The sequence below is a fragment of the Ischnura elegans genome, chromosome 5 (assembly GCF_921293095.1).
Source record: "Ischnura elegans chromosome 5, ioIscEleg1.1, whole genome shotgun sequence".
NCBI lineage: Eukaryota > Metazoa > Arthropoda > Insecta > Odonata > Coenagrionidae > Ischnura > Ischnura elegans.
The window spans coordinates 128,689,444-128,715,924 of NC_060250.1; the positions used below are offsets into that span (position 1 = coordinate 128,689,444).

A 26,481-nucleotide genomic window follows, 5' to 3' on the forward strand; every position below is an offset into this window, starting at 1 on the left:
AAAACCCACAATAGCAAAGAAAACAATTATAAATAGTATGAAATATGAAGTTGTTTCGGGGTTCCCACCGGATGAGGTTCTCCATCTCTGCCGACGTTTCGGCAGGACGACGACGATGGACGACACGGAAATCGAAACGTCGGCAGAGATGGAGAACCTCATCCGGTGGGAAACCCGAAACAGCTTCAACATCATCATACACTGGGAAAACCTCAGATATTTCTTCTAGCGTGAAATACTTGAACAACGATGGACAAAATAATATTCAACAGATTAATTAATATTGTCAAATTAAAAACAAAGAATGGTAGTATCTATCTGGTGGTGCGAGGAGTAGGGAGAATATTACGATGGAGATTGTGCAAGATAGATGAGTGGTGAAAATAGTATCAAACTTTGCAACACATCTTTAATCAATATTGATGGAAGAATTTGGCCTGAAAAGATAGAAACGTTTACAGACAAAAAGGTGGGGAATGGAGTTATGGCTGATTAAATAATTAGAAGTACTCTTAATTGTAAACTTGGTCCCGTCAGGGGGAATCGTACACAGAAAACCTCGTATTATAATGTTATCAGCAGAATAGATCGTTGAACCTCAACGGAGGGAATGAAATTGATGGAGGATATTGAAATTGACTTATCAATGCTAAAAAAATAAGGCCTTCAGTTTATAATCTCTTTATTTAGAACGGCAATGCCTTTTTTATGATTTTTTGGTCTTTCATTGAAGTTGGTGGGAAAGACATAGCGCTTAGTCACGATTATCGCCCTTGTTTTGTGCTGAAATTATAATAGAAAAATCATAATCTCGTAATCATATTTACTCATAATGGACGGGTCTCAAGGCAGAAAAAGGAAAATTCCATTTTAGAATATTACATTCCTTAATGCAATACATAGTTTTTCTGAAGATTATACAAGCGATAGAATATAATAATGTGAAAACACATTTATATTTCTACATTAAAATATGATTTATTGTAAATATTATACATTCAGAAAAATACAATTCTAAATCTTAAGTGTAGAAACAATTTTAATTTCTCCTTTATGCATCTTAAATTGTTTATGTGTCTTATAACACTTCCTTCACAAATAATATACCACATTATTTAGAAAAATCCTGACCAGAGTAATGGCATTTCTGAATGTATCAAAGTCACAGCAAATAGAATTTCATTCAAGCATATTAATAAATAACGGCGAAGAAATGAAGTATGTTATGAATAAGTATGGTTAAGCTGAATACTAAATGTAGTACGATTTCTAGTACTCTTATTGTTAGTTGTATCCTTGAAAGTGATGGCCTGTAGTAATTCGGGTGCATCGATGGAATTTATAAGAAGACTTTGCGGAAACATTATACCAATATTTCTACGTATATGAAGTGGTGCTAAATTCAAAGTTATGACCGCACGGCTGGATAATCAGGATATTTTCGCTGCATATTGGCGTTGACTTTATATTTACTACTGCATTTATACCATATTGCCATCAACCATATCTTATTGACGATTGGTGGTGAAGATACGATTGCTTGTGGCTTGGAGCGTGACGCGCATTTGCTATTCACTGCCAGTCTCGCCTTGTTCTTTGGAAATGCAATTCCAAGGGACAGAGTGAGCAGCTGAATACGATTTTCCTGGAAATTAGCTCGTGGAATTGATATGCGAGTTTCCATAATGTGCTCTGTTGTAGGTGCCTTTTTATCAAAATATTTTTTTGATAGACATGGTGTTTCTGGATATTATACTATAAAAAACATGATAGGGAAAAATTCTTTCAACTTAGTAAATTCAACTGGCAGAATTTTTTCATTTACTTGCTATTATTGTTCCTAATGTTTGCCTCAATTTCATCTCTAGTATAATGCAAGTAATAATGAGGGGTAATATAAACAAAAGTCCGCATTATCTGGAAAAACTCTTTCGCCTCCTCGATGATTAAGTGATTTCCTCATCCCATCTGCTGAGTTGGATAATTAGCATCTCATTTTTCTGTATTCCAAGTGTTGTATGCGCAGCGCAAATATGGGCAAAATTGTTTTTTCCGTTTCTTACAAATTTAATCCAGATGGTATATAGGCTTGTGCGAGAAATGGTCTTGCTGTGTGGCCGGCATCAGTGGCGCCGCGGGCGGAGGAAAATCCGCGCCTACACATTCGAACGTCGCGGGTCCGAGTTCCGCCAGGACAACTTACCTCAATCTAGGGAATGGGTTTTCGTGCTTTTTGCAGTCGTTAATTATCGGAATACTCGTTGTACAGAAGATTTCGAGTTCTTTTAAGGATATGTGGAAATAAAAAAGTAATTAGATGTGAATAAATAGAATAAATCTATTTTATAGAATGTTATTGGTAATACGTCAGACATGTTCGATATTTTTTGAGCTGTTTTTGCACGCAAATTTTACTTTTCCATCCCAAACGTTGTTAAGGAGATATTGGAAATGATATTTATTTCCTTATTTGTGGATCAAACAGTAACTTTCAAAATTTTTATTTCAATTTCGAACGCATCGCGTAATTCGTATATTCAGCGAACTTATTCTCCAATTCAAAAATCAACATATCGAAAATGTATATTATCAATCACAAAAGCATCTTTTGTCTCGGAGCTATGTATATTTTCAGTGACCAACAGGACCATAATCCAGGCTCCTTCGTCGTCATTATATCGAGGGAAACTGGAGAAGTCACAACGGATCTTTTGTGCCGTCGGATTAGACTCGACGCCGCTAGAGTATCGCTCCGCTTGCTGAGGAGAGAGCTCCCGCCGAATCTTCACGCCTCCCCCTCTCAGTCTTTTGATCTCCTCGCCCGCCTCCCTTCCAACCCTTTCCCGGTTACCCTAGCAACTACCTACTGAATATATCTCCATATTCCGCAACAGAGCCGTCGAATTTCACCGCAACATCCTCTCTCCGGTTTTGTTAAGCGTCGCGAGCGAGGAATGAGGGGCTAAAAACACACGTCGGTGGTCGCAAACTTAAGCAAGTGATGCAGTCTAATAATTTTGAAAGAATATGGATTCGGCATTAAGGACAACAGGTAGATAATTGCGTTGGTATTTACGGCGTTATGGGTTTGAGCTGATGAGAGGATCGTTACGTAAGAGTTGAAAGAAAACGTGAGTGAAAAGTCGGATCTGGAGTGTATCGCCTTTGGAAGCTGATACATGGTCACTAAGTATCAAGGACTCGAATAGACTGGAGGCGTTCTAGATGTGGGTGTGGAGGAGAATGGAGAAGGTGAAGTGGACGGAGAGGAAGAGGAATGAAGATATGCTGAACATGGTGTGTGAAGAGAGGCTGCTTCTGGATGAGATAAGGAGGAGACAGAAGGTTAGGATGGAGCGAGTACTGAGCAGGAAGGGGATGATGAAAACAGTGTAGGAAAAAAATGTAAGCGAGGGAGAGGAATGAAGAGAATAGGGTTTAAAGATAGGATGAAAGGCCTTAACATGATTTGAAGTGGGAATTCCAACTTGGTAGGGGACGCAGGCGAGAATAATCTACGAAGTGATCCATGTAAACCAACCGTAAACGATGGGACACTCTAAAAATAATCCTCTCTATGTTCCTACCCATTTCTAAACACATCCCGTCGGTGCTAAAAGAGCTGCTAAATTACCTCCATCTCCTCCGCCTGCCGCTGCCGCATCCCCTCCTGACACATTCTTGAGCTTTGCGGCCGGACCTATCCACTCGTACCACGTCCACCCACGCTAACATTCCCAGAATCCCTAGCGGACTAATCTCCAGATGTTTCCCTTTCCCTTCCACGTCAGCAGATCCATCAACCCATGCCACCCACCCTTACTTCTCATCGACCGTAGGTAAATTTGTAATTGCGAGCGATGACGCAACAACGCAAATAAGTCGTTCACTCAAACCAGAAATTACAATTCTCAGGGATAGAGAAGGATAGGAGACAGTGGAAAATAAATCCCATTGCCATAACAACTACACTTGACCCAACTTGACGTTACCGTGAAGTTGAATAAATGAGCTGAATGGCTACTGGTTCTTAACGACTTAAATCAGCGTAACTCGACTTGGAATGGTCAATCGTTCAAAAGAGTTTTAGATCTATTGAAAGGAGACAGAAGTTAGGAAAAAATCGTAACTATAAACAGCCATATCGATGGCTAAGTTTTAACAACACGTATCTCAAAAAAAGTAACTTTTTAGGAGAGCAAGAAAATGAATAATTTTTTTAACTTGTACACTGAAATTAAATGCCAAAAGTTCATAAAACTGAAAAAAGCATTCATTTACAAACAAAGAGTTGTTTTTTGCTTGTACTTTATTTTTAATGTAATTACACTTCGTTTAAGATACCTGTCTCAAACCGGCCGAATTTGAGATACGTGTTGCTAGGACTTAGCCTTCGATATGAACAATTTAAAGTTCTCCTAACACATTTAAAATGAGGTAGGTACAAGATAAGATTATACCGACTCCATCAAACCCGGCAATTTTAGAATGACTTCGGGAGGCGTGCGCACTCCATGAAAAACGAGTGGTCATGTGATAGTGACGCATACGAATCATGAAAATTTGCCTTCTTGTGGCAAAGTAGCTGATTCAACGCTCACGTTATGATGTGATTGAAAATATCCCCGTAGATGGCTGTTGCCATGGTATTGAGGGCTGCTCGGGCGCTCTACCGTTTGATCTCCTCCATAGCCACCGGTGTTTTGGGGTACGAGTCTTCCTCCATCCTCAGGGTTGAATTTTCATTGAAACTTCAAACCTAATGGTCGCTTTACACGGGCACGTCATTGCACACGTTATATTTGAAAACATGTTGAAATTACGGGAATGCGACCTTGGAATTAGAGCAGGGGCTATTTTACCGTGTCGCAATGTCGCATACATGCGTTCTCGTAGGTAATCCAGCAATTCACCGCTTTGCAGTGAAGTCGGGTTTCGCACCGGGTTCGGTCCTCCATTTCTCCTTCCAACGTTTCGACGGACAACTCGCCCATCGTCATCAGGGATTCAGGAATCCAATACCAAATCCTAATACCCTCGGGGTATATATACAGAATTCTGTGGGTGGGGGTGGTTAAGCATCTCCTGATGGGCTACCAGTCCATCTCGTATTTTTAAGAGGTGGTCCCATATATGGCTTAAATTATAGTCACAGTCTCTGTCGATATTATTGATGATTTTTCGAATCTGAATTGATTCTTTTACTAAGCGGTCCAAGTATCCATGAAATCGACACAGAAGCTTCGCTTCTTTCCAGTGAATCATATGATTCTCGAGGATGCTGTCCTCAGCCACTGCCGAGTTTTCCATTTGTCAAAAAAAATTATACCAAGAATTCACCGCTTTGCACGATGCAATTTTGATTGCGCCTTCGTACATACGTTAGATTGCACAATGACGTGCCTCGTGTAAAATGGTCTTAAGTATAGAGTGCAACTCGTACCCCGAAACGAAATGGAGGAGATTGACCGGTGGAGCACCCCACCAGCCTTCAGTACCAGCATACGCAGGGTAAGCATCAGATCTTTTTCAGATGATGCCATAGATTTCCTTGTAAGCTGTCCTCTTATTCATGAACATTTTCGACTGGAATCAGGACACACTATTTCCTTTGGTAATTATGAAAGCCATATTTATACGTCCCGCAGCTTTAAATTAAAAAGCTGGTATCATCATCATAAGTTACATTACCAACATTGCTGTCGTTCCCAATCCCTAATACGTCATTTATAAAAATTATAAATAATATTGGGCCAACTACAGATCCCTGTGGTACACCATTTTCGATAGGTAAAGGATCAGACATGTGTTTCTTTTTATCATGGGTTACACAAACAATTTGGTATCTGTTGCTTCGGTAGGATAGAATCCAGTTTAAAGCCACACCCCTTATACTAAATGCATTGCATTTTTTAAGCAGCAGTTGATGGTCAACCATGTCAAAGGCTTTGGAGTAATCCAGAAACATTCCCAGAGTACATTTTTGCTCATCCAAAGAGTTGAAAATAAAGTGCATTGGATGGAAGAGAAGTAGATCGCCCTTGCCTGAAACCCCACTAGTATATATCATGCGTATTCTCTCTATCGACGAGGAGAGCAGGAATTTCCTCTTGAATGGACGTTATCTCTTTGCGTCTTCCTTCATCATCCCCCTCTCTCGTTTCCTCCCGTTTCCCTTTTAATCCGCCAACCGCCATTTCGGCTTCCCGCTCTGCCTTTTAATTATCCCCCGTCGTCGCATATGGGTGAAATGAACGAACGGTGCCGAGAGAGGGAGCCACGGATTTAAACGACCGGACTGCGGTCCAAAGTCTACCTCCCCAGCCACCCCCCCCCCCCTCTGTTCGAGTTGGTTGCCCTTTTCACCGCAAAAAGAGCTTCATTGAATGCGCCTTCATAAAGCGACTATATCACACCAAATCCAAAACCCGATACTCTCGTCTCTAATGAAAAAAGAAATCTCAGTAGACGCTGAAGAGCCTAGATTTTGGCGAATTTTGAGGCGATGGAAATTATGAGTGAAACTAGTTCAATCGCTCGAATTTATCTTAATAATCATACGAATTCCCACATCCTATTCGCAGATAACACTGATTATTATTTCATTTCACCAAGCTCTGTAATTCGAGTAATTCATGGTAGCTACGAATCCTTCATTCCAGTATTAATGAAATTATTTTAATTCCATCTTTTTCTTCTTGAAAACGGTAACGATAGTTCATTCATGTATTTAAAAGCTATAAATTATACATTTTGTAGAGCGATTTTTATCTATTTGAAATTGAAAAAAAGACATCTTTTTGAATGCATGAACGAAAGTCAACAGTAATTTTTTGGGTTTAAATCAGCCATCAGCTCGGCCATAAAATGCATTTTCTTCGCATCCCTAACATGTTAGGGTTCCGTAGAACTCGCTCTGGGGAAATGTTGTTTACTTACAGTTTCCATAGAAAAAAGGTTCCAGTCCTGAATTTTCACCAAGTTACACGTATTTTTTCAACATCTGTCCTATGCTCCAACAAAGTATATTATTACCGGTTTTTTCACAATTTTCAAATGAAATCAACTGTTTTAACAAAATCCAATTGGACTGAATTTCTACGCCTGTGGTGCATACCATGTTCAATTTTATAATTCACTACTAGGTACCTTTGTAATAGAGAGAATTGCGATGTTTCTGATAAACTATTCAATGGAGAATGTCCTAATAGAGAGAAAGACGCTTATATTGTTTGCTAATCATTTAAAATAATATGAAGTGTCGTGGAGGAACTCATTCACCTTGATTTTATGTCTGCAATTATCGTTTTGCTTTTATCGCACTTGTAATGAGAGGATTGTGCAGTTTTGGTGGCAACAATTGAAGCAGAAAATGATTTATTAATTAAAAAGTTTTTATTTCTCCTCGATTATTTTGTGCTGAACAAAACAATTTTAATTTTTTTAATTTTTAATGGATGTTTTTGCGCTGTTTCACTCAGCTAAAGGCATTAATCATCAGAATTAATGTTCTGAGGCCCAAACTCGTTAACCATTGCTGCAAAATCGGGTGTAATATAAGAAGAAAGGGTGATCATAATCTGACATGATAATTAAAAACTAATGAATGCCTCGACGCTGGTTTTGTTTCATTTACCTCCGCAGTAGAGCCAAATGAGCCCTTTGTATGATTTAGTGGAACCTGCAATATTGATTGATGTCAAAATTCCGTATCAAAGTTCGTCTGCTTCGCTAAATAAATTTTAATATTGATAGACTTCAGCAATTATCTTGTGAAAGTGCTCTCCATTCATGCTTGTTTGTGGATTATGGTACCCATTTTAACGCATTACTGAATAATAATGCTGCGACAACTCTTTGAAGAAAAAACTCGACAATATATCAGGTTTATAATAATAAATAAGTGAAATGAACATTATCTTTCGTTCTGATTTATCCTGGAACTGGCTATTGGCTTATATTTTCAAAGTTAGCTAGATATACTTATACCGGGTCATTGCCCTTCACCACCTATTCAGAAATCTTAATATAAAGCAGGCCTGTTTATACCCAATGTATATTTTGAATCAATTGAAAACTTTTAATGGGTGAAGTTTTGTAATAAGGGTTGAAAGTGAGTGTTGCTCACGCTTATCATGTGAATTAACAAGTGTACGTTTATTTTAAGTAATCATTGCACACGTAACTGGTGCTGCATAGTTCCCTCTTGTGACTTTGTAAGCATTGAAACTCATCACTTTATTGTAATTTTCTAGACATAGGTTGAATGATAATTCCATTTTAATTTTTATTGAATAATACTTTCATATTCTTTTTGCTCACGTTCACAAGTTCTTGAGTTTTTGGGTATAACTAAAAAATCTAAATGGCCCAGGTTCTTTTTCCTTTTTTTTTTAAGTTTTATCAGGGTATACCTACTCTCTCCGCTAAATATTTAGTTATGAATATGTTGTGCCTTTGTCTTGATATAGCGTGAAGTTGACCAAGTAATTTTTTTATAGTTTTGATCAAAACGTCAATGAATTAATGAAACTATGTTGAGTAAAGAAGTGATCAATAAATTTGCAAACAAGTACGTTGTATTTGGTATAATGTTTGAATTAATGACGATTTTGAATTCTACTAAATTATGCATTGTGCAGGGAAACAAACTTAGAGGAAGAATTATACTGTCAAATTGGGAGTCAAAATTAGTTCAACTTCCTTTGCTCCATAATTGACTTGAGCAAAAACAAAAGAGGGTCGCCCAAGGGATACATCTCCTCGACGCACGCGTTACATTTCCTCTTCCTTGTATTCCCTCGCTTTCCGTTTCGCCTTTGTCTTTGCTTTCCCTTTCTCGTGCACCTTCGGACTGTCGCCTGGCTAAGGGGGAAAGACGGCGCTCCAACATCGCACTCCGGGAAAACGAGGGAGGACTCGGAAATTTTTTTCTCCCTTTTATTTTCACTCTCGCAAGGACAAGCGACACTTTGGTTGCCGACGGAAGAACTCATAAACGCCGCATTCGAGGAAACGCGTATTCCCTTGCCTCCGTCGTGGGCACAAATATTGCAATAGCAGAAGATTCTCCATTCGGACACAGTAGATGTGTTGTCACCTACGGTGCGTTGAAATAGTTTCACAAAAGTCGCCACTCTTCTCCCTCTATGTCAAAACGATCCGATATCTTTAATTGTTAATGAGCTGAATTGGTGGAATTTACTCATGGTTGATTAAACAATTTGATATTCAAATAAAACATTGAATGTTGAAATTTTTTATGTTGGTCAAACAGGAATGAGTTTTGTTGCAAGTACAATCAAACATTTTAAATATTTTATCAATGGTTACCAAAACTCTGTTTTTGCAAATCTTTTATTAAATTGTAATAATATTTCCAATTTCAAAGAGGATATTTTACATGCTGCTGATATAGGGGCTAAACTGATTTTATTCTGGATTTTGAAATCGTGGCATCTGCGTAGCAGTCCGATAAACGCCTGTCAAATGACATGAAACCAATGCATCATTCTCCTCCATGTCCCCGCTCCCAGAAAATATTCGGTCGCGTCCACCCTCAGCCCGTTGCCTCACCTCTGACTGCCTTGTCGTATTCATTTTCTTCCTTTACAATCCTCTCTTATCTAATATCCACCTTGGGTACTGAGGACTCGCCATTAGACTTCGCCAAAGTAAAGGCATATTTACATTTGTTCATAGTTTTGTGCACCTACTTAGTGATATTTGCGTATTTATCATATCAATTATTATAATTTATTTTTATCCTTCCCTTCTCAGAAGTTTGTCCCTACCAATTCAAAATGCTTTCTACATTTTTTCATCTACTGGGTCTTGCCGTCTCTTTCAAAGCCTGACCCGCCTTCTCCGCGAAAAATGCTGACTTTTCTTTTTCTGCCGAAACCATTCTTAACCCAAACATCCCCCCTGTTCTCCCATCTGGAGAGGGAAGGGGTGTCCTTCCTCCGCACCCTCCTCCACCAATGCCGTAGTTGGTTCCTTTAGCCGAGGAGTAAATCAATCCCTAAAACAGTAAAGACGAGGGAAACCTTGCTTTCGAAGAACGTACTTTTGTGACTGAAATACTGCTTACTGTTTTCCTTTGATTACTAAGGTGAAGTTATCAAGAGCGAGGTATATTTTCACACATAATAATGTAATTTCTCAAAATTTGGAGTGAAAATTTATAAATATATTTCAAAGACACACCAGAAGGTGGAGGAAATAAGTAGAAGATACTAGGAGTCATGAAAATTTTCCCAAATATGCTTTTGCGTACATTTTAGACATCTACCTAATTTTGGGTGTTAAGCTACATTCTCTCCTCCTCCGTATGTCATCTTCACGGATGGTAATTACCATCTGATTTTAGTTAATTTTTTATGAAACAGAGGTTATACATCGCAAAAACAATTGTGGTAATTCCGGCTATTTTAATCGTTGAATATAAATAACTTCTATCATATGATTAGCATTGTTTTCCAATTAGAGGGAGATGTTTTGCACCCTCGTCCAGTGTAAAATACGTACATTATTTAAGCTAGAATTAAACGGTCATTTAATCCGTCCCTCTTAGATCGATGGCTCCATCGTTAATTTTTTTCTGGAACCGAAAGGATGAATACCCGGCCCATCATTTTCTGATTCCCACCGTCCCTTTTTCCATCGCTTCTTCTATCGCTTGCCGAATTTACAACTTTCATTCCATTAAAAGTCAAACGCTGTGTTAGAATTTTTTTTGGCGGCCGTACGTTCTGATTGGCTGAGCAACATTGCCAGCGATTGTTTAAACGATGCAAAAAGGGACTTGCAAGTTGATGGATAAAAGGGATAGAACTCTCATCCCTGGAGCTATCGTGAAAAATGATTGCGTGAAAGGCCATTTTGCCACCTTCGTCGGAGCGATGTCCGCTAATATCACTCGAAAGTGAAAAAAGAAATGAACTTGTGATTCAGGTTGAGGGTGAATTGTGCTCCGCCAGTCATTGCGTGATCTTTTATCGCAGTTTCCAAGAAAGACGGTGGGGATGCCACTTTATAGACAATCTCTACTACGCGCTAAGCTCTCGCAATCGTAACATATCTCTTCCTGATGCCTTAAGTATGGTCTGGTATTAAGAGGAGGCGACCGACAGCTGAGGTCAATTGTGCCGTGAGTGAGGGAAGGTTATGGAAAGGATAATGGAAAGAAACCCACGTCTGTTCGTAAGGAAAGGCACCGAGGGGACCAGTGGCGCAGCGAGGGGGGGTTTGGGGGGATAAACCCCCCCCCCCAGAGCTCACAGAAATTTTTAGGTGTAATCCACTTTACTTATTTGGATTGATATTACTAATATAATAGTGTAAGGATTAATAAAAATATCCCTCAGAAAGCCGTACAACTCACCATTTTGAACCGTTCATCTTAAAATTCCGCAATTTATTAATGTCGGACATACCGCTTATCCTGGTGGGTATTCCATACCCCCACACACCCCGATATTAGTTGCACCTAAACCCCCCCAGCCTCAATTCCTAGCTGCGCCCCTGATGGGGACCACGGCTTAACGTCCCATCCGACGGACGGAGTGTTGCGATAGAATTGTCCACCACACAGCCTTCGAGCAGGGATTCGGCAGTATCTGCAAATTCTCTGTCACCGCCGCGATTTGAACCCGTGTCCACACAAACCCGATTTCCATTGTGTTCTTAGTGCTGTGTCCATATTCATTAAGTGTGCTGATAATTACGATTGTTTTAATTAAGGCCGGTGATTTCGACCGCTTTTTGTAAAAGTGCCGTATGTGGCGGGTCTCCTCAGATGCACCACCCCTGTCTAACCACCCCCTCAACTCGCCCACCCCCCTTTACGCTCTGCACCCTAAAAAGAAGAAAAGCAGCGGCAAGGAGACCCCCTCCCCACCCACGCTCTGCTCCCCCACCCCCCTGCGCAGGCATCGACCCGTCTCCGCGGCGCGAGGGGGCGTTTCCCGCACCCACGCCTCCCCTTTTTTGCCGCACCCTGCAGCCGAACCACCCTCCGCACCCAGCGCCCCCTTTCCCAATCTTTAGGGCTCACTCTTCCAATCTAGAGATTTCACCATTCATTCGATGCCATTCAAAGATCGTAATAGATATAAGTACACAAATATAATGAGTTTGTTATGCTCGGAAAATCAAAGATATTTGATTCGATTCCAATTCTAATCTGACCTGGAGATTTCATTATTCATTCACTGGCATTTGAAGATCGTAATGGGTATTCCTACTCCACACGAGTAATTAAATATTACGAGATTTGAATGCTTAGAATAGCGACGTTAATTTATGAGCTTTATAGATTGGGTTTACGAGGGCACGTCATGCATAAGAATTTCTGGTCAGAGACTTTATTCAAAATATCTTTGTATAAGTTAATAAGTTGTGCATGGTGATAATGAAGTTATTTCTCGTTATTTTTTCTTCACTTGAAGTCAAAGTGATAAAAAAGCTTGTACTTTATGTTATTTTTTCGATCCGATGCATAATTGTGCTATTTATTTCTTTCTTGACTCATTATATACCTTCTGTTTACGTATGAATTTGATTAACCATTAAATGAGCATACCTCAATTGTTCTTTCATCAAAAATAGACCGAGAATTATTGTTTTATTTTTTTGGGATTAAAAGAAAAAATTTTCCACAACTCAATAAAATGTTTCTTTTCCATCAAGCGTTTCCTTCACTCAATTAAAAGGTCTTTTCGCTTGAAACATGAACTAGAACTCTGATGGCGTCATCGATTCGTCAAAAAAAAGGTCGCAACTTTTAGCGTTGATTTTTGTTTAAAACTATGAGAGAATTCTGGGATGGAGAAAATATTTTTTGTCGTCTCGCAGCCTAATTTCTTTGGATATGGACTTAATGTATAAAGATTATCAGTTTATTTCTGAGTGGGTACGAAAACATGACCACTCAAGCGGTAATCATGCGACATCTTAAGGTGGAGGTATCACATTAAGGGCCGGTTTTATAATTTCTGGTTGACTCTAAGCATAAGATGATATATCCTTTAACCTAACCTATATTTGGTTGAAAGTTATGGTTAGTTCATGTGTAAGATAAAACTTCAAGATAACCAGAGGTTTCAACCACCGCCAAGTAAACATGAGCTCTGTATCATCTTACGGTTAGCACCAACCAGAAAAATTATAAAACCAACTCTAGGACAAGCACGTGAGAGTTAAAATCATTTCTACCCTATTGAAGAGAACACTTGCGACAAAATAGTGGCGGGAGAGCTATAACGAAGCTTAGATTTATCCAGCGCGTTGTTGGATTTTCGTCGGACGAATAAGTGAAAGATAGGTATGACATCGTTTCAGGCTTGACGTGGTGGGAATGCGATGTATAAAATGATGAAATAATAAAGAAAGATGGCATATTTCGACAATTTAATATATAATTGCTCTGCCGATCATGGCCTCGACACACTCTCCTTAAAATTGACTGAAAATGAATTTGTGCGTCGAAACCATGGTCGGTAGTGGGGCTATACATTAAATTGCCGAAATTACCATTTTTTGTTTATATTTTACCATGGAAGATAGGTGCTTTTTTACACTTGTCGTGTCACACCTTGTATACGCGGCAAGCATAAGAAGTTAGGCGCAGAATGATTTAATCTCAGAACTAAATGAAATGACTCGTCAAAAACTGCTGAGTGACCAGGGATAATTTGAATGCTTTTACACGAATTAGGCTGGGAAACGCTGGAGACTCGGAGGCTGCGCGGTAGGCTTGTATTGCTTGAGCGATCGAGAACAGCACCTTGAATGACATATGACCTAACTCAGTGCAATATACAATTCATTTTGAACGTTTAAAGAAGAATATGAACTCTTTATAAAGTTTTATTCTTGCTAGTTGCACATGAACTACGTAATTCTACTCTGTATTACTTGGTACGACTGAAATTTTTATAAATAGGCCTTTCGGACATGAGAATCTTTCATCTAAATATTAGCCTAATAGGGCTCACCTAAGAAAAGCGACTACATGTAAACTACATCCCAATTTCACAAATTTGGAAAAAAATAGCCAGGCCCCGAAGAATTAAGATTTTGATGGCATTGGAAGCGTTAGAAATGTTGAGTAGAACAAGTTTGATCGTTCAATTTTGCCTTCATTACAGGTACAAACAACCACATCGCATACGTTATGCCACACTGATATTACCTTATATATTCCTTCACTAACCTCTGTCATTTAAGTCATTAATGATTGTTACTCTTCATCTCAGTATTAATAAATTAATTTGATTCCCTACGGAAAGCAGGTCCTAAGCAGTTGCTTTGGGGAACGTTTTATTACAGTAATCTGTGCTCAAAATATTCCAATATTTCAAAATATTCCATGTTCCAATGTGAGGGTCTCCTTGTCTCTGTGAAATATATCTCTTCTTAATTACTGTAGCAATCTAAGCCTAATGTGCAACCTCGCGAGTCTCCAGCGGCTCCCAGTATAATTCATTTAAAATCTACATAACCTTATCAGTACACCTGCAAAATTTTTTTAATCATATTGCAGCTTTTCTTTTTAGCTATTTCATTAAGTTCATGGATTAAGTCTTTCTGCGCCAGATTTTGTTGTTCCTTATTTGTGCTCCCCTTGATAGATTTGATGTTACATAATTCCCAGGTACCAATTTCAATTCATGTATGACTTAAATATTAACACTGTCCATATCATATACATGGGGGTAATTGGACACCAGAAACGCACCATTGTGCCTTTGCTCAAATAGAGTTCTAATCCCCACTATTGTCTCCACGAACGAACGTTGTTTACCTCCAAAGATAGAATTTCAAAGTTAGAGTGATCAATAACTTCGCAATAGATGGGGGCGTCGTCAGCCAATAAAGTTATTTATTAAAGCCAGGCATCTTAGATTCAGGGGCGAATTTAGGGGGCTAACAAGGGCCATGACCCCCAAATTTCAGCAAAAAGTTTTTAATTTCATTAGTTTAATAGTTTTTGTATCCTTGTAAATGAGAAAGAGGGAGTGTGAATGCAAATTCATGACTTTGTTTCCCAAACATGAGAGTATTTTGAGAAGTATTTATCTTAGAGCGTTGCATACCCTACATCCCTACTGTAAAAATACTCCAATGCATTGCGATTGCCGGCATCAGTGGCGACGGGGTTAGGTCCTCGCCTGCCCAGCAAGAGGTTGAGGGTTCGAGTCGTGCGTGGGAAGATTGGCACTTTCAAGGGAATGATTGTTTGTACACTGTATTGTTATATTTTTTCAACACCCCGGTGTTAAATGGCCTAAATGCAGGGGCGGATTCAGGATTTCCTTCTGGGGGGGGGGCACAAGCAAGGCAGTATCCAGGATTTTGTTCTTGGGGGCGGGCACAAGGATACCCCGTAATACAAAACGAACGCAATGATAACGGGACCGTATTAAAAATTCTGCCTATTTTTTAATGGTCGGGGGGGGTCACGTGCCCCCGTTCCCCCTCCCCCCCCAGATCCGCCTATGCCTACATGTGCAGTATTCATTGTTATGGGAAAAAAATATAAATAAGAAATAAAAATATTGTGTAGTAGTGAAAGATGCGATTGCGATGAATCGAATGGGTAGCCTCGAAGTATCGCACTGCAGCCGTGCCTATTCCCACCCTCCCTCCCTCCCTCGTGTCTTTTCCTCCCCTCCACTTCGCACCCCCACAACCCCCTACCCCTTCCACCCCTTCCCCCCAATTCCCACCCTCCCCCGTCTACTACGGGCGCTGTGCGGTTTCGCAGGGACAATGTACTCGAGAAAGGAAGGGGGGGGGTGCTTTCAACTCTCCTTGTGTTTCCGGAGAGGCTGCAGGAGGAATACGAGGTACGAGGAAAAGGGCCACGCTGAGCGTGCTTAACCGTGATTTGAGAGCGACTCCTGAGAAGCTAGATGGTTAGTTATCTTCCTTTTCCGATCAACTACCCTGACGGCTATTTAGTTATTTCCTCTAAGAAGAGGAGGTAGCGAATAACCACCGCCTTCGAACTTTGTACAGTGGAATTAAATGAAAATTATATAAGTACGTGTTTTTGCTTCATCGTCTAATGGACCTCAGTTATCGAGATGTTATCGATAGAGAGTATTAGAATAACGCCTATGTCTATGCGATGATAACGCCGCATAAGGGCATTATAGTCCCATAGGCATTTACAAGAGACTAGCAGTGGAGCTGAAGAGTTTACAAAGATGAGAATGGGATTAAATTGCCAATATTTTGTCGTATTTTCGTGCCGTGGGTTGCATAGATGTAGAAAGAGATATTATCGGTAGAAAGCATTTACTAAGCGTTCTAATTAATGCTTACTATCGATAATATCTCTTAAATTAATGCCCGTTTGACGCTTGAGCTAAACACGTATTCTAAAAAATAATTAATCTCCATGAAATTTTGGAGTTAGAGCGCGATCTGTTGGTGACACTTTGATCCCTACCTTCCCCTGACGCTGATTTGAGATCGAATGAGAATGGAAATGGATAATTGACTTCCTTCTCCGAAATACTTCCATCTCGGCTTTTCGGTTATATCATCTAAATTTAAAGTCTATTACAGATATTTTAGATGCTTATCATAATATTTTAGCGCATTGTTATTTAGTCTTTTACTCAGATTCACTATCGCAATGTAATAAAAGAACTCGGAGGATGGAAATGGAAATATTACTTACTTACTTACGGCGAAAAAACAATTTACCCCATTCAGCTAATCTCACGTAAGATTGAGATAAGATATAGCGCCTACTGTTTCATCAGTTATTCGACCTTTGCACCCGGGTAACTTCGAACGATTCTCTCAGAACCTCCAACTGGTAGAGTTAAAATATGAAAACAGTGCAATGCGTTTTAATTTCCTCCATCAGAATTTGGCCTAATAATTATATACGAATACATCGAAAATATCGTAATGTACGAATATCTCGTGATAATCAAAAAGGGAACATATATCCTGACAGGCTGATTATGGTGGTACAATTTTCGTCGTGACATAGTCCTCTTTATTGCGCCCTTAACACTACTCCATCACTAATTGTCAGTCAAGTCTCTGCTTCAACCATGGGAAAGACGGAGACCGCCATTTTGAGGCTAAACCTAAACGTACTCCAGAACCTTATGGGGAAATTGGCAGGTATAATGTTTTCTTTAAGACTCATTGGACATAAGATAATCGATAGGAATTCAAGAAGAATTTTTCAAAGCCTGTAAAAACCAAACTACGAAATTTAGAAGCCTGTCAACCATGGGAACGTGTGAAATTAAGTGAAAACCCGGAAACTCAATCATGAAGTTATTGAAAATATTTTTCGATGAAGATGTTTACATTTCTCTTCATTCTCAATTGGAAAATTATTCAACTGGACTCCAACGTCTCGGCTTCTATGCTTCAGCACAGTTAGCCATCAAATATGAGACAAAAAATTGGTGGGACGACTCCACTTCGTAGTTATTATGATACAATCGAGAGGGCTGCAAATGAGGGTAATTTTCTACTTCACTGCATACAGACATTCTTTGCCGAAATCTGTCGTTATACACATCCCAATTTTCACTTCGCCTAAGGAGGTGCATCCAAATAAATGCTAGAGAAATCCCTTAAAACCATTTTTTCGTATGATTTAACACTTTCCCGGCGAATAGAATGAATACATTTTTCTCGGGTTACCGCACACGTCCGAAAATCTAAGGCACCTTTCTGGTTCCACCTCGTCACCTAATCTCAAGGATACGGAGTAAAATTTTGAAGTGACCGTTGAAGCTCGGCGTTAGGAGGGCTGGTATTGGTCGAGTCCCGATTGTTGTGGCGAACAATCTACAGCACAACAATCGGGACTCAACCAATCTCGCCCCTCCTGATGCCGAGCTACACGGTGTTGTGTTGCTGATTGTTCGCCACAACAATCGGGACTCGACCAATAACGGCCCTCCTAACGCCGAGCTTCAACGGTCACTTAAAAATTTAAATCAGTAGCCTAGAGAATGGGTAACGAGGAGGAACCCGGAATGTCGCTAACTTAGATTTTCTTACCCGCACACAAACCCGAGAAAAGTTTATTCAATGTTTTTACGAGTTTTCACGAAAGGAATCATATTACACGATACTTAAATTGATCCTAACCCCAAGGTTTTCTGCCTCCTCTTCACTTCCTCCGCTGTACATAATATCATTTTCTCGGGTATGGAAGCGAGCAGCTCAACGCAGCGAGGACCTGATTATTTAATGAACCTGTAGTCCCCAAAGATTAGTATCGGGCACCGTAACTCCGACGCTATCGCCCCCGCCTCTTTGTAATGCAATCTCGCACGCGATCCAATTTGGGCCTCAGAAAATTCCATTATCATCGGGCCTCTCAAAATCCAGTCATTGTCTCTAAGGTGTGCGAGAATGCCCTCGTGAAAAGATGAAAATAAATCTCCACTGTGTTTAAATTGAAGATAGCGATGCGTCAGTCGTGAACGATCGAAATGAGCGATCGAGATCTTTAGATCGTGTGATCGAATAATAAACTGGATCATTCTCACGAACGGCACATTCATTTTGGCCGTTCATGACCGAAATCGTTCCCCGATCTTTCACGAGCATAGTCGTTTGTTGGTCACTAACGACCTCTGTCGTCATCATTCGCCATTGCCATCGAAGTCAGCTTCGATAATTCGAGATCGAGAAAAGGCTTCCAGTCATTCAGAACCGAATGCGGTCGTTCGCGAGTAGATTTCACCATCAAATACTGCGCTTTGGACAATCGTGGTTATACAAATAATATATTTTGTGACTAATTACGGAGTTTATGCCGAAAATGGATAGAAAAATACAAAGGTTGAGAACAACGTGATTGACTTCGGTCGTGACAGACATAGATTATGACCGACAATCGACCATTCGCAATACAGTCACACATGTGAAGGGTGCATAGTGATCGATATAACTGAAATAATTGACTTGGCATGTCACAAATTTGACGTCTCCCTTAGGAATAAATATGGAAGGCCGATACTCTTTTTGAATCCTATGTATGGAGGGAAAATACTTTTCTTCAATTTCCAAGTGTAAATTATATTACGTGATATTTATATTTAGATGTAATTATTAAGTACTTTTCCATCTATGCTTCCATGGCTACAGCTACTTGCAAAGACCAAGGTTTTGGTCATGGGTGATTAATCAGTAAAATATTATATCATAAACCATCAATCTCGAAGGAAAGTTTTGTCAATACATATTGTGAAAAAAACTAACCATTTAAGACCATTTGTTTCGAATTGATATTGAAGGAGCTAAAACGTCACAGGGAGCTCCGACGTCAAAGGTCCTGTGTGTATAATGGGTTATTTATATGTTTGTTATGGACAGAATGGCAGCGACGACATCAACAGCGAATGCTTGAATCGTTATGCACAACGGCACGAATCAATATTTCTTCTAAGCTCTTGCAACACTTCTCAAATTGGTGTAGTTGGTTGCCACGAACCTAATGAATTAATTTATTAGTAATGTAAACTTAACGATCACTGCTTAAGACTAAAGCAACCATCACAGGTGCGAAAAGTCGATGTAAACAAAGCTTAAATTAGCTAGCTGGGAGCTCCGATAAAGTTCAAAAATTAGTGGTAAAATATATAATTTTTATTGCCTCAATTATTTTTTGCTGTTGTTCTCAAAAATTGGGAACACTCCATTGGAATGAGATTGAGAAAAATATTGCAGTGTTTCTGTGGATCGTAAACTTTCTATTGATATTTCTCAGATTAAATGTCGCAAATCAATCTGATTGCAGCGTGATTAAGGAATAAGAAATCTTTCCAATACAAAATTTTATTTGATCTTTGTTTTATCGAATCCTCTAAAGAGCAACTATTTTTTTAAATCCCTTTTCGGCATCGAAATTTACCTTGCACCGGGAACTCTGGTTCCAAAACAGTATAGAAATGTAAAATGTTTAATTTTCCAAGAAAGTTTTCACCATGACCTTTATTGCCTTGCTGAATTATCCTGTTGAATGCAGCCGAGATAAAACATAAGGTTTAGTGTGTAGGTTGCAACACTGTCATTAGAGAAATTACAAAGCTCCTTGATAATGTTTCTATTATTTTTATGCTCTTTATTATTATTTCGCAGATTACAAATCGCAAATAAAGAGCAGTGTGACTAATTCATCCTTGAGTTCATTTGAAATGAGTGCATACTCTTTAAAATCCATTTCATTATTTTGACTACTACTTGATTGAGGAACTGCGAATTTTCCACTTTTTATGATTATGCTTAATCGAGAGTAAACGAAATTTATCGGGCGTGGCATAAATTCCTCAGGAAAAAAATTGGCCCTGCCTCATTTTAAAGATGGAGAATTTCACCACATCATAGCGCATGCCTTACATGATACGTCTGTGAAAATATATTCGTGTATTCGACAATGACACATGACTGTCATGGCAACTGCTCCCAACATTAGGAAAACTGAATGTGTTCTAATTGCTAAGGCGTTAGCGGACAAGTCGTCACCGATCCGGTGGACAACCCATCTGAGAACGCTGTAATCTGGGACACCACAAGAATATAATTTTTCCTTTGGTTAAACCCCGTGTTGATTTAATCATACCAGCACCTATGAAGCTTTAGAATGTTTCATTGCAATAGGGTGGTTTCCTATTGTTCTTTTATTGCCTAAATCGAAAGATTATTACTCCTGGAGTACGTATTTCACGCTCTTAGATTTTTAAATGACGATATCTATTTTTCGCGATTAAATGAAAAGTGAAAAATTTCAAGTGCTCGAAAACGCGACGGCTAAGTATGAATGCTGAGAAAACTCGGTGTGACGTCGTTCTGGTTCCCGCTGCCGCAAGTGAGGTGACCTTGGGGCGAGGCTTTGAGCGCTAATACGACGCCGGATGCTAGCAGGTAGCGCTTGGCTTCAATAAGGATTATTAATACCTTATCAAACGAAGAAAACTTTCCGACCTTAGCCAGTTTTAATAGGTGATTATTAAGACATGTTTCCCTGAGCTCTGTGCCTCATGCATGCATTGGTAATCTCAGACGATGTAGAACTCCTATCTACTCGTATAGAAACTAGGTCCCTGTGACGTCACGTGGAGTGGCATCGCATGGGCGCCAATCTGGCCTTTTTCAAATGCGGTTAAAATTGACAATTAACATTCGTCTAAACTGGGATTTGTAAAACCAAATACTTTATATATTATGAATACACTAATGGTGGGTAACGAATCGCAATCAATGCCTTTCGTATTCTTCGATGAAGGAAACTACCCTATTCACGATTTGGGAGTAGATTCATTTCTAGAATACACCTTCGAGAGCTATATGAGTGGATTTGATTGGCAAACTTTCCCCTCGTGAAGCCGTACATCATCTGGGACTCTCGTGACGGAAAATACGTGAAATAACCTTCAATCTTCACCATGGATTTACTATCCACTCTAGCGTGTGTGATTTCACCTCAAACTCCCTGAAAGCTTCAAACTGGCTTCTGTTCGTGGAGATGTATTTTTTTTAATTCATTCAGTTTCTTGACCTCGTAGCATCCACCCAGTGATGTGCTATTTCCTTAGACTATATCATACCCAGTAGAACAGAATGTGATGGACTGAAAAAATTGCAAGACCCAAATTTATCGTGGAAGTGTACACATTCATTTAGTTATTTATTTTACTATTTATTTATCACAAACGTACGAATAAAATCAGGGGCTTTAGTTTGTTAATATACGTTTCATTGCCTTTATATGGATTGAGTGATGTTGAACTGTTTTCCCATCGGATAGTACTTTTCAGGACACACATTTCGGTAAATAGTTCGTCCATTCTCGATATAAAATAATTATCGTGGTTACAATATCTATTATTTCAGCGATGGTGAACGAGTTGTATGTCGATATTTTGGTCCTTCAGGGTATAACGGAGTGGATATCCCAGAAAATATCGTTGCAATCATACATCGTTAAAGCATCAAATCTTGTATTGCATCCAAATCATTATTTTCTAAGCATGTAAAGTTATCTGCTCATGTTTTTATCGCTACTAATATTGAAAATATGTAAATACCGGCTTGAAGAATACCCTACCTCAACTTTTTGGCACCCACTAGTGAGCATGATCCCTAAAACAAAAAGCCTTTGCTATGCGGCTGCTAGTTGAACGCTGAAGAACCTTGGGCCCTTAGTTATGGATTGATTCTTAGACGAGAAAAATGAAATCTCCAGAGTACCATTTTCATGCAATTAGTCATCGGATGCGGTCTGTTTTTCTGCAGTTGTACCAGCCAGCTGCCCCCAACCTGTCAGCAACCGGAGGGTTCCAAAGAAGGTGGTGCTCATAGCAATAAAACAAATATATCCTCGTCCTGCATTGGGAGGAGAAAGGTGAGACGGCAGCAGTGCCCCCAGGAGTGCAGCGGTGAGCCGTTTAACCATCTCGCGGATTTTTCCTTCCCTGAAAATCCATCCGAAGACGTCCCGGGAAAATATTTGGGAGCCTGGTAAACTGGATCCAGACGATAAGAGACAATCGGAAAATCTTCCAAGGTGGTGTTATCTCCTGTGATCCGTCTCAAGTGGTGGGAATAGTTTATTTTGGTAATCCAAGTATTTCTATCGATTCGGCACATCCGAAGAGTTTTTCTTTCGGCCAAGACGCAATTGTTTCTTATTCTTGAGTGACCTTAAGCCCAAGTGCCAATATAGAAGTTTAAATGAAATCCTGACGCTCTTTTGGTCGGTTGTAAAGCATTAATAAAAAACAAGTGACTCACTCCAACAGCAATAAGAATTACTCTCCGATCTAAGGATTGTTGTATTGCCTTAGAAACATTGTCCTCATTGCGTTGAAGTATTGACGGATTTTGATAATTTTAGGCCGAATTTGGCCTGGTTGGGCGTGAATTTCATAGAGCCGTTGGGTAATTAATACTTAAGAGATTTATCTTAACTGTTGTATATTGCTCTCATTTCTTGTTGAATTTTGTTTTCGGAAGGGCTGATCGACGTTGACACTTTGTTTGTATCTTTATCGTCAGTGATAAAACGTTAAGAGGCACAAACGTTATCCATCCCGTCATCGTAATTGGTAAATAAATAAAATCTTGCAGATTTTATAAATCTGTTAACATTTTGAAACGGAAAGAAATTGAATCACTTAGGTTCTATGCAAAGCTACAGTGAAAAACTGTCCTTAAATCATCCGGGTGACGATATTAAAATTTTTGGGTAAGGAAGTTGTCTTAATCTGAAATCTCAGGAAAAATAGTGTTTTATTTTGACTGTGCGTGTTGGGTGTTGTCATAATATTGGTCTGAGCGATAATAAAAGCAATATTTCATCAACCTGTCCCAGGAAAGATAATTGTAGTTGTATTTTGAATACATTTTGATCATTATTTTTGTGAAAGGTGGTGGAAGGAAGTGTACAAAATCAAACCCAAGGTCATTGTTTCTTGTTTGTGAGGAAGTTGTTGTTTGATACCGAACCATTGCGAAGCGCTCCACAGAAGTCTTTTGTCATTAAGTGGAGTTTCGACCCGAGTTTTTTTGAAGCTGCGCTGGTCGCAGTGATATAGAGAAAAGATAATTTTCCCGATCGGGTCGCGTGTTTGTTTGTGTGTTCCGACCCTAGTGGTCTTAAGTGGATAGCGGTCCTTCCGAAGGGCGGTGATTGACTGGAGAAGGCCTCTCTGCACGGACAGTCGTTGACGGCACCCTGAGATCGCTTGGACGGGTGTCCATGGGAACAGGCCCCCCGATCCACACCGAACCTGTATCTTTTCCCTTCTCCCTACCACACACCCTCCCTCCCCACCCCTCCGTGCCCCCGCCTCTCAACAAGTAGCAATTGCTCAAAAATCAATCATTCGAGAAACACACACAGGTCGTTAGATCGCAGTACAAAGCTCCTCCTGGAAGACCACCTATACTGTACAGATCTTGAGAAAATGCTGTAATCGGAAAGCAGCAAGAGAAGGGAAGCTTATCCAGATCTCAAGAGCTACATGAACATTCGTCTGGAGTTAAGGGGAAAATAAGTTTGAGAAATAAAGGTTCAAAAAAAGTAATATAAAGATTATCCAGGTCGTACAGTAGTTCCGCGGCCATCCATCCGTATTGTGTTAACGGAAGAGAAAGTTTATAAAAAGGCTCAAATAGGAAATAAATCCGTCCGAAAAGAACAATTAAAAAAGTATACGTGACACCAATCATATAAATAACGATAAAAAATAAGCGTGTAAAGCGATATTCAGTGGATTACAATACTCTCGTCGTTCGTAAAAAAAAACCTCCGCCCTCCCTCTCGCTCAATTGGTTAAAAAATAAACTTGTGATCGGAGAGTAACAATTAAGTTGGAGTGAAAGTCTCGTTTATAAGGTTTCCCAGGCTTTTAGAGCGTCGGCATAAGTGTGTCAGTGATCGAAATTTGAGCAAGAAATTCACATCTGCTTGTCTCCAATCTTGGGTGAAGAGCATTGCTCACAATCTTGTGCACAAATCTCTTCAAGCGGGGTGTCCAATCTCTCGAGGGGTAAAAGAGTCTCGTCAGCGCAAATTTGCGACCTGAAATTGAGAGAAACCCTTGCAGTGAGATCATCGATAAAAGCGTCCGCGAGGCATCTCCTCTTTAAAGCAAATCCGGCAGAGTAGCGGTGCTAGTACAGAGCCTTGCTGCACACCACCACCCTCACGTGACGACTCCTTCGTCTGCCGCCCACCTGCGTGAGGAAAGCTGAGAAGAAAAGGGGCCGTGGAGTAGTGTTTAAGAAAGTCCTCAAGAGGAGTCCCCCGGGAGATTCGTCTTTCGGGTGCGCCTGGCGGGAGGCAGCTGTTTTTTCGTCCGGAGCGTGACCAAATACACCGCCCGTTGAAGAGGGAGCCGACATCCGAAGGACACCGGACCCAAAACACACGGACGCCGATTTTCGGTCTCTTCTTGTTCGAGTAGTTGCGGCAAAATCCACAAGATGGCGTTCGCTGCTGCCAGAATGATCCTCAAGGATAAGAGACGGAAGACGTCCAAAGAAGATTTTCAGCCGAGAAACAGAAGCAAGGTGACGTACCAATTGAGAATTCATTACTATCTATGATTTATGCGTCTTATTCATAAAAGTAATATGACCAGTGCCATCATCACGGCCTGTATTGGCTGAGGATATACTGCTATTTCTTTCTAATCTAATAGGAAATGTTGGAAATTACTTTTAATTGTGTATCTATAGAAATATATATTTTTATTTTCAGAACGCTCCCGCCATGTTTAATGGAATTAATATAAAAAATCGTGATTTTAACTCAAAAGAGAGTGCTTGACTAAATTCAATTTCGCGATATTTAAATAATTCTTTGGCCTCTCGATTTGATCACTTTTTGATCATACACTTTATAACTGAAAAACTAATTAAATTTTATTTCTCAATGCCTCTAACTCTTTTCTCTAATTATCTTCTCACAACGTAAAATATATGACCATAATTTTGGGTGCTTTCCAATCGCGTTCTGCGCTGATCTGTTTTAAACTGTTTAGCTCAGAGCGTGTTCCAATCGCAGGTGTGACGTCATCTGCGCTAAACAGATCCTGCACCATTGTTCGTCTGAGCTAGTGTGTTTCAATCTGTTGCGATGTGAGGTAACCTGCGCAAGGTGATTGGAAAGCACCCTTTATATCTTGTGTTTCTAAGCACCAAAATTTATTTGATTAATTGTTGTCCAAGTTTGTTTTTAAGTTATAGTTTACACTATCAATGGTAAAACTACTTTTATTGCAGAAGGGAACCATCACACACATGCCAGAGTATAATTATCCTTTCGTAAATGAAGGAGAACTGAATTTTTAACGTGCGATGATTTCTTCTTATGTATTTTTGATGGATAAAGATTTTTTTCAGCAATTCCAAAAATTATTTCTACTACATCATCAACGGTAGCTTATATAATAAATTATCACTCGAATAAACTTTCAAATTGAGTCTTTTCTGCCATTTAGGGCATATTATGTTGATGAACTCAATTCGAACATGAAGCATAAGGTCAATGAGCCATTTGTAAGACTCATACCTCACTGGACTTGTAGTTTATGTGAGGTTGAGTTTTTATCCCAGACCGAAAGCTTTCCCTTCTTTTATCTTGATTGGAAAGTTTTCCCATTGAGCGTTGAAATTGCCTTTCGTTTTGACTGGTGAAGAATTGATTGCACCACTATCAGTCTGATAGCTCATTTTACCTCGTTAATCTTCTTTGGCGATAATAGGGAAGACACCGGAGACTTCACTTTATTCACTTGTAAATTGCAGGAAGGAAGAAGCAAGATATATTAAATTCATGGGAGACTCATGACTCCCCCTTTTTAACAATAACTACCCCAAAGTGCATATAGGTACTTTTGTCAACATTCCCAACAAAATTTTGTGCAGTGGCCATGCTGTAATACAGCATTGCTGTATCTTGCCATTATTTTCTTC

At 39.6% G+C, this 26,481-nt stretch overlaps 1 long non-coding RNA gene across 1 annotated transcript in view; it reads left to right on the forward strand.

Annotated features, from left to right (window-relative positions):
• The window catches only part of LOC124159553, a 193,814-nt gene that overhangs the window by 141,916 nt on the left and 25,417 nt on the right, over positions 1-26,481 (forward strand). Inside the window, exon 2 of the long non-coding RNA XR_006864973.1 lies at positions 22,294-25,074. This is a non-coding gene — a long non-coding RNA (uncharacterized LOC124159553). The remainder of the gene's footprint in view (positions 1-22,293; positions 25,075-26,481) is intronic.